The following is a 16,203-nucleotide window of genomic DNA, read 5'->3' as shown; positions in this document are numbered from 1 at the left end:
AGCCACCAAATGGCTTGGTTAGAATTACAAACAAACATACTGTAAAACGTCATGTCAAAGCAAAACAAAACAAAAAGTGCCAAACACCACCTTACAGTGGCATATCAGAAAGTATTTGAAAATGGTTACATGCCATTACTTTTCTCACTTCGGTAAGATGAAAACAACAACATGACTTTTTTTTCTTTTCTTTTTTTTTTTTTTTTTAATGTGTTAACAATGTACTCTCTCAGGCTAAGACCTTGTATTCCAAGTTGAAGCCTAGGGCAAAATTTTTATAGCTGAATTATAAATCCCTGAAAATAGAGATTTATAATGGAAATTCTTGAAACCCATACCTAACAGATCTGTACGACTTGGAGCCCCTCTTATGAAAGGCGGGCTCTGAGACTTTCGTCCAGGTAACTTTGCTAATAAGATTAAATGATGAAGGAGGGATCAGATGAAATACTTAAGACATAACCCTTCTATGGTGCCAGAACATAGTGCAGTAGGACCTACACAATGAAAAACATAAACAGAAAAATCTGGTATAGCTGGATGGAGGAATGTAAGATATGAAAAATTCTTTGGGGAAATGATGGGTTATTAAGGTATGGACTAAAATATCATCGTCAATCTATAAAACTTTTACAACCTAGTCTTATTTGCACAGAGATTACATCCCCAAAGCTCAGTGCCAAAGACACATGTTAATAAGCTCACAACTTTTAATTAAGCAATATGTAAAAGTAGATTCCCATTAAGCTGTGATTTGTGGGCTAGTTCATTACAGTGGGCCCCAACCACCAGACACATATTCAATACAAATCAAGCAGACGGCATATTATCCAGCTTAATGTGAGCCGACCAGTGATGCTTTATTGCCAGTTCAGGAGAGCTGTTCATAGAAAGTATTTTTCCCCAAAAGACTAGGACAGAGATCAAAACCTAATGACCCCATGGTGCTTGTTTAATGAAATGACTCATCTGCATTGTTTATTTGCATAACACAATAATTACTCATACAGTTAATTATCATACATCTGATTATCTGACCTGAGGGGTTAGAATTTTTATTGCCATAAACCCATAGAGGGCAGTCCTGGTAGTTGGTTTGGGTAGTTGGGAGCAGGATTAAATTCGCCTTCATTTCAGTTTGGTTGGAAAAGGAAGTGTTAAGGAATTAATGGTCTGGGGAGAATTGGTTAAGTGAAAAGAAAATGAGCCCCAATTTTTCCTCCATAAACTAAATTCTCCAGGATTTAAAGTGTTAATTCTAAGAAATAAAACCATGGAATGATGAGGGGAGAATATGATCTCATGATTGAGAATATTTGTAGTGTAGAGAAGGGGACCAGACAAAGGCAAAGACTGGTATATTTGATGGCATAGAAATAAAAACTCTCTGCATATAATATAATCACCAATACCTTCAAAATGATATATAATTGATTGAATTAATGTATACATGGTTGAATTAATTATTTAATTAATAACTCAATTTACTCGCTGAATATTTATTCAACACTCATTGTGTGTCAGGCACCGTATCATAAATATCTAAATATCTAAAATATGTATCTGATCATATATATATCAGATAACTATCTGCCAAAATGCCTGGCATACAGTGTCTGCATATATATATATATATGTGTGTGTGTGTTCCTCCATATATTTATCAAGACAAAAGCTCTTTACTAAAAATAAAATCTTTATCCTTTGCTTGTGCCTATTTTAGGCTTTCTATTCAATTCTATTCAATTCAACTGACGTGTCTGCTTATATCCATGCCAGTAAATTATTTTGATAATTGATAGATTTTTTAAAAATACATTTTAAGCTTTGTTTTTCCGGATTTCCTTCACCCTTTTTTCCCCTCTACTAATTACACATGTGCTGCGTGTTTCTTGCAAAAACACTGGAAAATGTAGAGATACAGAAAAGAAAATAACTTGAAATACCAACCGACATCCAGTGTTAATGGTCTTCTGTAATTCTAATGCAAATACACACATATATATCTGTATTTATGTAAAGAGAGATAAACTTTTATAAAAATATATTTAGATTACAAATAACAATCTTTGCGTTTTTCTTTAAAATATATTACAGGGGCACCTGGCTGGCTCAGTCAAGAGCATGCAACTCTTGATTGCAGGGTTGTGAGTTCGAGCCCCAAACTGGCTGTAGAGACTGCTTAAAAATAATATGTTTTGGGTCACCTGAGTGGCTCAGTCAGTTGAACCTCTGCCTTTAGCTCAGGTCATGATCCTGGGATCCTGGGGTTAAGTCCTGCATCAGGCTCTCTGCTCTGAGGGGAGCCTGCTTCTTCCTTCTCCCTCTGCCTGCAACTCCCCCTTCTTGTGTGTGCTCTCTGTCATATAAATAAATAAAGTCTTTAAAAAATAATTAATTAATTAATTTAAAAATCTTTTCCAAGAAAACATATTACAGGGGCTCAGTTGGTCAAGTTTCTGCCTTAGGCTCAGGTTGTGATCCAGGGAATCTCCTTCTCTGTCTCCCTTTGCCCCTCCCCCTATTAGTGCTCCCTCTGTCTCTCTCTCTCACTAGAGCTGTCTATCAAATAAATAAGTATATTTATTTATTTTTTTTTAATTTTTTATTTATTTATGATAGTCACAGAGAGAGAGAGAGAGGCAGAGACACAGGCGGAGGGAGAAGCAGGCTCCATGCACCGGGAGCCTGATGTGGGATTCGATCCCGGGTCTCCAGGATCGCGCCCTGGGCCAAAGGCAGGCGCCAAACCGCTGTGCCACCCAGGGATCCCTTATAATTGTTTTATTTATTTTTTTTTAATCAAATAAATAAGTATAATCTTAATATATATATATATGTTACATATATACATATATATGTATATATATGTATATCCAAGTCAATTATGAAATAGCAGTAACCATGCTTTTGTTTTCGCTGAACAAAGAGTGGTTAAACTCTGGCTCACAGTCCAAATCCAGCTCACCACTTGTTTTTATAAATAAAGTTTTATCAGAACACAGTAACACCCATTCCTTTATATATTGTTTATGGCTCATTTTATTCTATAGCCTAAAAGATTTATCTGCTCTTTTACAGGAAAAATACAGACCCCTATATTAGACCATATCTTCTTGGGAAGATTACATTCCTGCTGTGCAGCATGTTTGGGACCATATGACTGAATTCTGGTCAATGAGACATGAGTGGAATTGACATAACCACTTTCAGGTCTTGATGTAAGAATCCCTGTGCAACTTCCAACTGTCTTTTCTTCCATGTCAGTCGTATCTGATAAAAAAAGATATGAGACAGGGGACTTTCAGTGAGTGAGAAATATACTTTTGTGTATGTTAGTGAGCTTTTAATATTCCCCTGTATTTTTTAAGACTATAGAGAATTGCATTACAAGAATATAAATGATTTCTTTCATCGATCCTTTATCATAGATTGAATATTTACATTACTTCTAATGTCCTATTTATAAATAATTCACAATGGAAAATATTATGTATTTTTTCTTTTTTTTTTTAATTTTTATTTACTTATGATAGTCACACAGAGAGAGAGAGAGAAAGAGGCAGAGACACAGGCAGAGGGAGAAGCAGGCTCCATGCACTGGGAGCCCGATGTGGGATTCGATCCTGGGTGTCCAGGATCGCGCCCTTGGCCAAAGGCAGGCGCCAAACCGCTGCGCCACCCAGGGATCCCTATGTATTTTTTCTATACTCATTCAAGTATTTCTTAAGATAATGAAATATTTGTATTTTGATATGATATTTTGATATGATGATTTTGATCATAATAATATATTATGAGAACCTCATAATGAACTGGCTTGGTTTAAGGGCTTTAAATATCAGTTTTTTGGTAGTAATTTATTTGGACTTTTTAATGATTTATTTTGTTTTTCAAGATTTTATTTATTCATGAGAGATGCAGAGACATAGGCAGAGAGAGAATCTGGCTCCATGCAGACAGCCTGAGGCGGGACTTGATCCCCAGACTCCAGGATCACGCCCTGAGCCAAAGGCAGACAGACACTCAACCGCTGAGCCATCCAGGCATCCCGAGCTTTTTAATGTTTTCTGTAACAAATTATGAGCCAGTTATCCCAATGGAATATCCAAAAATGTTTCATGTTTTGAGAATATTGCATCATTATTTTTATTTTATTTAGCTTTATTGAGGTATAATTGACAAATGAAATCATGTGTATTTAAAGTATACAAGTTTGCACTACGTATATTTTTGTGAAATGACTACTACAATCAGATTAATTAACACACCCATCACTTCATATGGTTACCTTTGTGTGTGTGTGTGTGTGTGTGTGTGTGTGTGTGTGGTGAGAACACTTGAGGTCTGTCCTCTTCGCCAATTTCAACGATAGAATACACATTATTAGCCATAGCTATCATGTTATGCATTAGATGCCCAGAACTTAATCATCTTACCACTGAAGCCTATATGCTTTGGCCAGAGTCTTCCCATCTTTCCCTCACCTCCAACCCCTGGTAACCAACCTTTTATAGTCTGTTTCCATGAATTTGACTTTTTAAATTTTTGTTTATTCCTTTTAGACTTCCCATGTAACACACACACACACACACACACACACACACACACACAAGAGATTTCCCATGTAAGTGAGATCATACAGTATTTGTCTTCTGTCTGGTTAATTTCACTTAGCATCATGTCCTCTAGGTTCATTCGTATTGTCACCAATGACAAAATTTCCTTCTTTCTATGACTAAACAATATTCCAGTGTGTGTGTACCACATTTTCTTTATCCATTCATCTGTTGACAGAAACTTAGGTTGCTCTCATATCTTATCTACTGAATAATGCTGCAATGAACATGGGAGTGCAGATATTTATCTGAGATACTGATTTCATTTCCTTTGGACATATACCAAAAAAGAGGAGATTTGGGGATTAAATGGTAATTCTATTTTTAATTTCTTGAGGAATCGTAATACTAATTTCCATAGGGACTCTGCACTTGGATTTACATCCTCATTGACAGTGTACAAGGATTCCCTTTCTCCACATCCTTGCCAACACTTACCTGTTGTCTTTTTTATTAAAGCCACTTTATCCTAACAGGTAGAATACCTCATTGTGTCATTGACTTGCATTTTCCCGATGATTAGTGATTTTGAACACTGTTAATCATTTGTATATCTTTTTTGGGAAAGTATCTATTCAGGTCCTTTGCCCATTTTTTAAATGAGTTGTTTTTTGCCATGGAGTTGTATTAGCTCCTTATATATGTTGGATGTTAACCCTTATCAGGTATATGGTTGGTATGTATAGGTTTCCTTTTCCTTTTGTTGATGGTTTCCTTTGTCATGCAGGAGCTTTTAGAATTGATGTAGTCTTAATAGTTGATTTTTCGTTTGTTTGTTTGTTTATGCTTTTGATTTCGTATCCAAGAGATCATAAGCAAGATCAGTGTTGGAGAACTTCCTTCCTATGTTTTTTCTGGTACTTATATGGTATCAGTTCTTATGTTTATGGTTTTGATTAACTTTGAGTTAATTTTTGTGAGTGGTATAAGATAGGAGTCCATTTTTGTTTCCTTGATGTGTTTATCCAGTTTCCCAACACCATTTGTTGAGATGTCCTTCGCCTTTAGGTATTCTTGGCTCCTTCACCAAATATTAGGTGACTATTTACAGTAGGGATTTAATTCTAGGCTTTCTATCTGTTCTATTAGTCTACCTATTTTATGCCATTACCATACTGTCTTAATTTCTATACTTTGTGATACAGTTCGAGAGTATGAAGTGTGATACACCTCTGGCTTTGTTTTTCTTTTTTAAGATCACTCTGGTACAGTTCCATACAAATTTTAGGATTGTTTTTTCTATTTCTGTCAGAAATACAAAAGGAAATTCAATAGGGATTGCATTGATTCTATAGATCCCTTTGGGTAGAATGAACATTTTAATATTTAACATTTAACATTTTAATTCTTCCAATTAATGAACATAAGATATCCTTCTATTTATTTGTGTCTTCTTCAATTTCTTTTAACAGTGTCTTATGGTATTCAGTGTATAGGTGTATCACCTCCTTGGTTAAATTTATTTCTAACTATGCTTTGTTTTTGATGATATTGTAAATGGAATTGTTTTCTTAATTTCTCTTTCGTATAGTCCATTGTTACTGTATGGAAATACAATTTACTTTTGTACATAGATTTTATATCTTGTAACTTTACTGAATTTATTAGTTATAATAATTTTTTGTTGGGATCTTTAGAGATTATATATATCATCATGTCACCCACAAACAGAAAATTTTAATTCTTCCTTTCTTATTTGGATGACTTTTCTTTCTTTTTCTGGCCTAACTGATCTGGCTAGCACTTCCAGTACTATGTTTAGTAAAAGTAGCAAGATTGGGCATCCTTGTCTTATTCCTGATCTTAGAGGAACAGATTTTGGCTTTTTACCATTGAGTATGTCAGCTGTGGGCTTGTCACATATGACCTTTATTTTGTGAGGTACATTCCTCTATATTTTTTGAGAGTTTTAACCAGGAAGGGATGTTGAATTTTGTTGACATTTTTCTGCATCTATTGAAATGATCTTATAATTTTTGTTTATTTTATTAATATAGTGTATCACTTATATTGTTTTTGCATACATTAAACCGTCTTGCATCCCAGGATAGATCACACTTGATCATGGTGTATGATCTTTTAATGGATCATACACCATGGATTCAGTTTTTCATTGAAGATTTTTGCATCTATGTTTATCAGGATAGTGGTCTATAATTCTCTTTCCTTCTTTTGTTCAAGTCTAACGCTTCCCTTGTAAATGAGTTTGGAAGTCTTTCCTCCTCTCCAATTTTTTGGGAGAATTTGAGAAAGACTGGTATTAATCCTTCTGTAAATTGTTTTGTAGAACTCAGTAAACCATTAGGAGCTGAACTTTTCTTTCTTGAGAGGTGTCTGATTACTGATTTAATATCCTTATGTATTATTGGTCTGTTCAGATTTTCTCTTTCTTGATTGAATCTTAGTCGATTCTATGTTTCTAGGAATTAGCCATTTCTCCTAGGTTGTCTAAATTTTGGTGCATAAGCATTCATGATGGTCTCATGATTCTTTATATTTCTGTGGTATTAGTTACTATATCCCTTCTTTTATTTCTGATTTTATGTATTTGTCTTCTCTTTCTTAGTTTAGCTAAATTTCCGTGAATTTTATCTTAAAAAAACTTTTAGCTTCATTGGTCTTTCTATAAATTTCCTAATCTCTATTTCATCAATATCTTATGTGATCTTTGTTATTTCCTTCCTTTTAAATTTGGGTTCAGTTTGTTGTTTTATTTCTTGCTTCTTGAGGTTTTAAATTGGGATTTTTACTTGTGATCTTTCTTTTTTCTTAATATAGATATTTATTGCTATAAAATTCCCACTTAGAACTGATTTGCTGCATCCCATAAGTTTTTATATGTTGTGTTTCCATTTTCATTTATTTCAAGATTTTTTTAAGTTTCCTTTTTGATTTCTTTTTAGGTCCGTTGGTTTTTCAAAAGTGTGTTGTTTGGTTTCCACATATCTGTGAATTTCCCAATTTTCTTCCTTTTATTGATTTTTAGTTTCATACCATTATATTTGGAAAAGATCCTCAGTGTAATTTCAGTTTTCTATAAGTTTGCTAAAACTTGTTTTGTGACCTAACATGTGATCTGTTCTAAAAAATGTTCCATGTGTGCTTAAGAAAAATGTGTATTCTCCTACTGTTGGATGGAATGTTCTGTACATGTTTGTTCAATCCATTTGGTCCAAAGTATAGTTCAAGTTAAATGTTTCTTTAGTGATTTTCTGTCTGGACAATATACCCATTGTTGAAAGTGGAATGTTGAAGTTCTTTACTATTATTATATTGTTATCTGTTTCCTCCTTCAGATCTGTTAGTAGTTGTATAATATATTTAAGTGCTCTGATTTGGGAGATATATATATATATATATATATATGCCATTGTTATATCCTCTTCATAAATTGACTCTTCTATCATTATATAATGGTCTTCTTTGTCTTTTGTTACTTTTTTTTTGAAAGATTTTATTTATTTATTCTTGAGAGACACAGAGAAAGAGGCAGAGACATAGGCAGAGGGAGAAGCAGGCTCCCTGCTGGGATCCCAATGGGGCACTCTATCCCTGGGATCATGACCTGAGCCAAAGGATGTCCCTTGTATCAGTTTTTTTTTTCTTTTTTTACTTAAAATCTATTTTATCTGACATAAGTATATATATATATATCCCCTCTCTCTTTTAATTTTTATTTGTATGGAATCTCTTTTTCCAACCCTTCACTTTGAACCTGTGTGCATGTCCTTAAAGCTGAAGTGTCTTGTAGGTTATTACTTCTTAATACATTCACCAACACTGTGCCTTTTGACTGGAGAATTTATTCCATTTACTATTAAGCTAATTATTGATAGTTAAGGACTTAAGAATGCCACCTTATTATTGTTTTATTTTGTTAGCTGTATGGTAGTTCCCTGTTCCTTTCTTCATCTTTTATTGTCTTGTGTTGTGGGCTGACGATTTTCTGTAGTGGTATGTTTTGATCATATCATCTCATTGTCCTCTAGCTTGCAAGGTTTCTTCTGCTGAGAAATCTGCTGATAATGTTATAAGGGTTCCCTAATATGTAAGAACTTTTTTCTCTAGCTGCTTTTAAAGTTCCTCTCTCTCTTTTAAATTTTAGGTAGTTTTCATAGAATGTGTCTTGAAGAAGACATCTTTGGGTTGAATCTTTTTGGGGATCTATGAGCTTCATGAACTTGGATATCTGAATCTTTTCCAGATTTGGGAAGTTCTTATTCATTTTTTAAGTAAATTTTCTGCCTCTTTCTCTCTTTTTTTCCTTCTGGAACTACAATATGCACAGATATTTTCACTTAATGGTATCTCATATTTTCAAATTATTTTTCCTTTTTTCTCACCTGACTGCATAATTTCACATGGCCTATCTTCTTTATCACAGATTCTTCTATTTGATCAAGCCTGCTGTTGATGCTCTTTATTGCACTCATTGTATTCTTCAGCAGCAAATTTTCTGTTTGGTTCTTTTTATGATTTCTATCTCTCTGTGAGTCATTTTGCTCACATATCTTTTTTCTTGATTTCACTGAAATATGTGTTCTTTGTGTACTTGAAGGTTAGTGGGCTTCCTTAGAAGAACTATTTTGAGTTTTTTTCAGTCAAATCATAGATTTTTATTTCTTGGGGGCCATTTGCTGGAAAATGGTTGTATTCCCTTGGTGGTATTATGTTTCCCTGATTTTTTCATGTTTCTTGAAGTCTTGCATTGCTGTCTTTGGATTTAAAGTAGTCATCTTCCCCAGTCTTTATTTCAAGAGAGAAATACCTTCTGTCAGCCCTGCTAGGAGTTCTCAGGCTTTTTTGGACTTTTCTATGATATGCCTGCCTTCATACTTCTTCCTTTTGGGTGGGGTGAATTCTTATGACTGTATGACTGCTTTTGATCCTGCAAAGTCAGACCAAGTTCTAACAGCCTCCTCTAGGGTTACTTTCCCAGGTTATTACTGAATGCTCAAGTTTGTGCATTTTTTTTTCAGTCCTGTGAAACTAGGTCAGCTTTTCACATATACTCACTAGCTGTCTGCAAATATTTGCAATTTTTGCCCTTGGGAGACACACAGACAACTGACTATGAGGTGTGGGTTGTGTGGGTGAGACATGTGGAGCATTGAAGGTGCCTATGGGATAGTTGGGGAGATCCACAGATGAGGGGTCCTGAGTGATTCATGGACAAGATTCCTGATGGAGATTGAAAAGTAATTAGTAGGATCTGTGTTCCCTTAATTATCTCTAAGCCCTTGCTGCTTTTCTTCCCACCCTTCTCTGCCCCTCAGTTTTGCAGTATACCTCAATATTGTGTCTGGGACAAGAAGAAAGTGGGCCTCTTTGGCTGCATCTGTATGCATAGCTACAGAAGTTAGGTTCTCACTTGCACACTTTCACTTTCCCATGGACAAAATCACTCACCAACAGTACTGAGGTGTGCTGCTTTGGAGGATGGTTGATATAGGTAAAATAAAACTGTTCCTTTTACCCTCTTCAATGGGCCCATTCTTGGAAATTTTATTTTTAAACAAATAGTGTGCTAGAACCTCTCCATTGGACTTTGGGACTTCCACAAACATATTCTTATCTGAGGGTGATTATCAAAATTGGTGTTCTTTAGGACAAAGATGGTAAAAAGCTGTTTCTACCTTTTTGCTAATGTCACTATTCTAAATCATCCCAACACAATTTACTGGATTATTCTTCTCTTCCTGAAAAATTTGAATAAATTCTGTCAATTAGGTCATTACTTATTTTTCTTTCCCTTACTAACGTTATGCATTATACTAACAAACTTTTTAATAGGGAGTCATTATTCAATGAGTAAGTAAAACATATTAGGAACAGATTTTTTTTCTTAACTTAGTAGATCACAAAACTTGCTAACATTTTCCTCAGGTCTGTGATTCTTGTGTGTCTGTGTGTGTGTGTGTGTGTGTGTGTGTGTATGGGGACAGATATATAACATCATTGTTGGGTAGCAACACATGTAAATAGATAATATAGACTTTAAATGATTAGAAACTCACATTTTTCAGTTATTTAGAATAACTTAATTTAAAGAGGATATGGAATTTATCAACTTCTTCATGATTTTGTTTAAATCACTCTCTCCTCAAAAAATCAATCAGAAATCCATCCAGTCTAAATGATTTTCTGAAGGATGTTTTCCAAAATACTCCAAAAAATGGTGTCCATGTCTATTACTCTAGGAATTCAGTTCCTCTAAAATAAACTTGATACTTAAAAAAAAATATTTGTCCCAATGAAATGTTTTTATTTATCACCACAGAAATATGTGTATCAAACTCTGATTTTTAAACTCTTCTTTATCTGTGGTTATATCACACTTCTCTGATACCTGATGTTGTATGTTTGCCATTTTTTCTCCTTTCTCAATCTTAACAGAAGAGGAAATTATGAGCTTTATCACAAAAAAAAAAAACCAATTAAATTACATCCGATTTTCTGAATGACTTTCAGCTTTGCAAGGTTTCTTTCATATATTTTTTCTAGTTTATTTTTATTGGTTTAATAATAAAAGTATTTCTACGTAGATACAACTCTGGTCACATTTTATGACCTTTCATATACAGTGTTTTAATTGCTTAATAAATATTAAGTTTTTAATAATTTATGATTGCAAATTTTATTTCCTATTGGCCCACAAGTACTTTAGTGGGAGGCATAAGAACTCTTAAAAGGTCCTCAACATTTATTCTTTCAATATAAGCTTCTGTAATTTTATAATTGTTTCTGTTCAATCTTACCTGAATATGTATTGTACAACTTCTGTTGTGTGTGATTTAGTGATTTTTTTTCTTTTTTGTTGGGAAATCCTAATATATGTTAAATTCTTATAAATATGATTTTATATTGACAATATAAGACATTAACATCCTTCTATGTAAAGTATACTTATTTATTGTATTTATTGTATTATTTATGTTATCTATATTAGTGAATATCTGGAAATGTGTTATAGTTACATTCAACATTTTTTTAAAATATAGATTTCCAGGAACCACTCAGGCTCTCCTAATTCAAAATATCTAAGAATTGGTTCTAGGGTTGTTTATTAAAACTTGCCTCGGGAATCCCTGGGTGGCTCAATGGTTTAGCACCTGCCTCTGGCCCAGGGCATGATCCTGGGGTCCCAGGATCGAATCCTGCATCAGGCTCTGTGTGTGTGTGTGTCTCTCATGAATAAATGAATAAAATCTTTAAAAATAAAAAAAAAATAAAAAATAAAACTTGCCTCATGAAGTTGAAGATGTTGTTGTTGATGATTTTGTTTTGTTTTGGATATATATATATATATATATATATATATTTTTTTTTTTCCCCCAGCAGTTAACATAAGATTTTCTTCTAGGCAAGATTTTTGGTGAGCATATGCTTTTAAAAGCCTGTTCCATGGGTGATCTTCTAGTGGCTATGTGTGTAAAAGCCTAAAGGTGTAATAAATAAGAAGAGTTTAACTGATCTGCATAATAAACTATATAAGACTTAGGGACTGTGAGAGTGTGAAAAAAGTGTTCACCAGATTTAGAGGGCTCTCTAGTGGGTGATTGTGAGATGCAGTTTTTAAAGAAGGGTCAGTGCTTCCAGTGAGAAAATACCATTTGAGCAAAGACAAGAAAAAAATCAAAGAGTTAGCCATGTGGACCTCTGGGGGAATTTAGCAGTGTGGATATCAGATTTAACAGAAAACACAAAATTATCTTCCAGGCTGAAAAAACAGGTATTTTGGGAAATAAGAAAAACTCAGGATGCTAGGACATAGTGAATAAAGGCAAGTGTACATGTGAGATAAGAAGAGGTAATGACTTAGCTCACTGAGGATGAGTTGAGGTCATCATGAGAACTTTGCTTTTTATGTTAAGCTAATGGAGAGTTTGAGCAAAGGAGTCATATAATCTCACTTATTTTAAAAGGATCATGTTAGCTAATGTGTTGGGAATGAATCAAAGTGGAATGAGAGTAAAAATGGAGAAATCAGTAAAGAGACTACTGAGAAATCCAGTAGAGCAATAATAGTGGCTCAAATTGGAACCGTGGCAGAGAATTATGAGATAAGTAGTCAGATTCCGGGTTTATTTTCAAAGCATGTCCAATTGAGTTTCTGAATGGTTGATATGGAGTCAAAAGGATCTACTGGAGGCAGTAGAGATCTTTATAGCTGAGCCAGGCCTTCATGACTACACTCCCACCTCTCTGTGACCATATAACTTCCTTTGATCATGGGAGTGGAGGTGACATATTTCATGTCTTCCTGAGAGCTTAAGAACCTGTCATGCTGTCTCATATTCCTTTTTCCCTCTGCTTGGACAATCAGCAGTGTTCCAGAGCGGGTACTTGATCAACACAAGCACAGAGTGAGAATGATGACATTATTGTATAGATTCCTCAGGGGACCTGGGATGAATGTACAACCAGCACCATAAGTTACCCTTCCTTTTTAAACCATCAACTGCTAACCAGCAATCATTTGGAAAGTATATAACACATTTAATGAGTATCCTGGGATATGAAAAAATGAGAAAAAATAGAATATTAGTAGCATCTGTTGGATATTACTGGCTACATTTGACAATGTTCTACAAAAAGAGATGAGCTTAAAAAGAATTAGCAAGGAGAAATAAAAAGTGATGAAGAGAGAAAATGTGAAGACTTATAAGGTTGGAATAGGTAACTGTTCTTCACCACCTACTAGCAGGAAGTAAACTTGGGAATGTCTTTGAGCAGAGAAAGCCTTTTGGCAAGGATCAAATCAACGGATGTCCCTCACTCCCATTGTTACTACCTCTGGGTAGATTATGGTGATGCTCAGTTAATGTAGCAGAAAATGGCTTAGGAAAAAGATGTCACTTTCCTACCAATGCTTAATGAGCTCAGGGCACCTGCAATTAAGTCATGTCTCAAAAAGAACTGTAAGTATGGTTATTGGCACATGAAATGGGCTGGAATCAAATGAATACAAGGCTGCCTACGTTTCTGAGACAGTTGTACTGCCAAAAAGAGCTGCTAACCTAAACCAAAAAAGACTCTAATCATTTAAGACCTAAAATAACCCTGAGGCCCCAAGGATCAAGAAACAGCTTGACAAAACTGTTTAGTCTCCAAGGAGGACATATTCTCTAAAGCTCACTTCAGATACAACTAAACAGGATAATGACACAGAAAGGAACTTCCAGAAAGTGAAGCCAAGAGTCATAAAGAACAATGAACAGAGGGAACTTATTCCATGAAGCAGAAATAAAGTCTGATCAATAATTATTCCTTGCAATCAAAGTAATAGACCTTTTCAACTGCCTGAGGAGTTTTAGAAAGATTCTAGACCAGTGGTTGCCATCTCTCTTTTTGAATGGAAGTATCTACTATGCTTCTATCTCTGTTCTTCCATCATATATTGGGTACATGGGGTAGTTAGTAACTGTACTTTAGTGTGAATAGGTTTTTCCATCAAGTAGAGCTACATTCATACCTAATATAGAGATTGCCTGGCATCACCTCTTTCTATTATATGTGCCACTGTACGTTAGCCAGAGACCTTGAACTATGGGTGATATGACTTTGAGACAGGGGTAAGTGTATTTTTCATCTTGAATGATGAGTGAACCAAACATCTGGTTTACTGGTTTAGTGGACCCAAATGGCCAACTGTTGTAGTCATTAGAGGTGTTCACAATCCTTTCTCTTCTGGTATGGCAGGAATGTACTTCTCCACCAAATTGTCATTGGGAGAAATTTGGCGATCTGCTTTGGCTAGCGATATAGAAATATACCTGGCACGTAAAACATCCAGGTAGAGATGTGCAATCCAATATAATATCTTGCCCCTCTGCCTTAATACCTGGGAAGTCCTCCATATAATGGCTTCTCTGTTAGCCTGGGTCCAGAAGGAGGATGACAGTGATGCAGAACAAATCCTTCTGGTCCCAACCCTGGCAGTCCCCCAGTGGAAATGTAGCATAACAGGGAAATTTTGCTGTTATAAGCCACAGTGATTTGAGTAGAGCTTGTTACTGCATTATAATGTCCCGAATAATATAAGAGTCAAGGATAACTTTAAACTTCCAGCTTGAGAAAATGGAATATTGATCTTGCCATAAACAGAGATGCAAAAAGATGTAAAAATCAAGTTTAGAGGGGAAAAATCATAGGTTGGGGTCATACCATGGTAGATGTTCCTTCAAGCAGAGATGTATAGTAGGCATTTGGATATGTATGTCTAATGTTTGTAAGATTTAGGCCAGAGCTTTGCATTTGGGGGTGATCTCCTTTGGTAACTGAGATCAATAATGAAAGGTGAGAGCAAAGAGAACAGAAAATAAGGACTGAGTCCTGGAGTACTCCACCATTAAGAAGTAAGAGAGAGGGTGCCTGGGTGACTCAGTCCATTAAGCATCTGCCTTCAGATCAGATCATGATCTCAGGGTCCTGGGATTGGGCACTGCATCGGGCTCTCTGGTCAGCAGGGAGCCTGCTTCTCCCTCTCCCTCTGTCTGATGCTCTGCCTATTTGTGCTCTCTCTCTCTCTCTCTCTCTGTCAAATAAATAAAATCTTAAAAAATAAGAGAAAAGAGGAGGCTACGGTAAAACTGTCACTAGAGATTTAGGAAGAAAACTCATACTGTCCTGGCAGCCAAATAAAGAAAGTGTACAAAAAAAAAAAAAAGAAAGAAAGAAAGTGTACAAAGAATGGAGAGAGTGGTTAATTATGGAAAACATTTCTACGAAAACAGGGAAGATGAGGCTTGAGAATGGGGCATTGCATTTAAAAATATGGGGGTGGGGTTACTGTTGGCCTTGGTGAGAGCAGTTTCCATGGAGTACAGTTGGAAAATCATGAATGGAGTGAGCGTCAGCAAGCATTGGAGGAATTAGTTATAGCAAGAAGAAAAATTTCTTCCAAGGAGTCTTGTACTAAAGGGTAGCAAAGATGTGAGGTGAATAGATGACAAGAAGAATGGAGTCTGGAGTAATTATTTTCCAATATGGAGAAACAATAGTAGATTTGTATTATTAAATAGAGTTAAGATGATAATTTAGAAAAGAGGAAGAAGCTATTGGGAGTGGTGTCCTTGAAGGAGCACGTGATCTAGGGTATAAGTAAGGGGATAAACTTTAGAAGAATATGGTGCCTTCATCTTTGATAAAGGCTGACAGGAAGCACTGGTGGCAGGTGCTGGTAGGTCAGTAGATAGGGTGGCAAGAATATGTGCTGGTGGTTCTCTTCTGACTGCTTCAATTTTCCCAGCGAAGTAGAAAACCAATTTATCAGTGTAAAATGAGGCTAGGAATGAATATGTTGCAGGTTTTGATCCTATTTCATAGATGCTTATCTTCTAAAATGTTTTCAGAATGCAACTTTTGTGCATCTCTCTTCCGCAGATAATGCTCATAGAGATAACTTTTAGTTTTTTGGGTGGTATCACATATTTTTATATTTTTAAATTATTTCTTCAGTGATTTTAGTGGTTAAAATTATGTTCATTGTTTCAGCATTAATTGTAAGAGCAACTTGAGCTCATAGGAAAAAATAGAATAATATTAGAAAAAATTATAAAATTTATTGTCACCCACAGATAGC

The sequence above is a fragment of the Vulpes lagopus genome, chromosome 10, assembly GCF_018345385.1.
Source record: "Vulpes lagopus strain Blue_001 chromosome 10, ASM1834538v1, whole genome shotgun sequence".
Taxonomy (NCBI): domain Eukaryota; kingdom Metazoa; phylum Chordata; class Mammalia; order Carnivora; family Canidae; genus Vulpes; species Vulpes lagopus.
The sequence above is the reverse complement of the archived record's forward strand: the minus strand, read 5'-3'. Positions refer to the sequence as shown.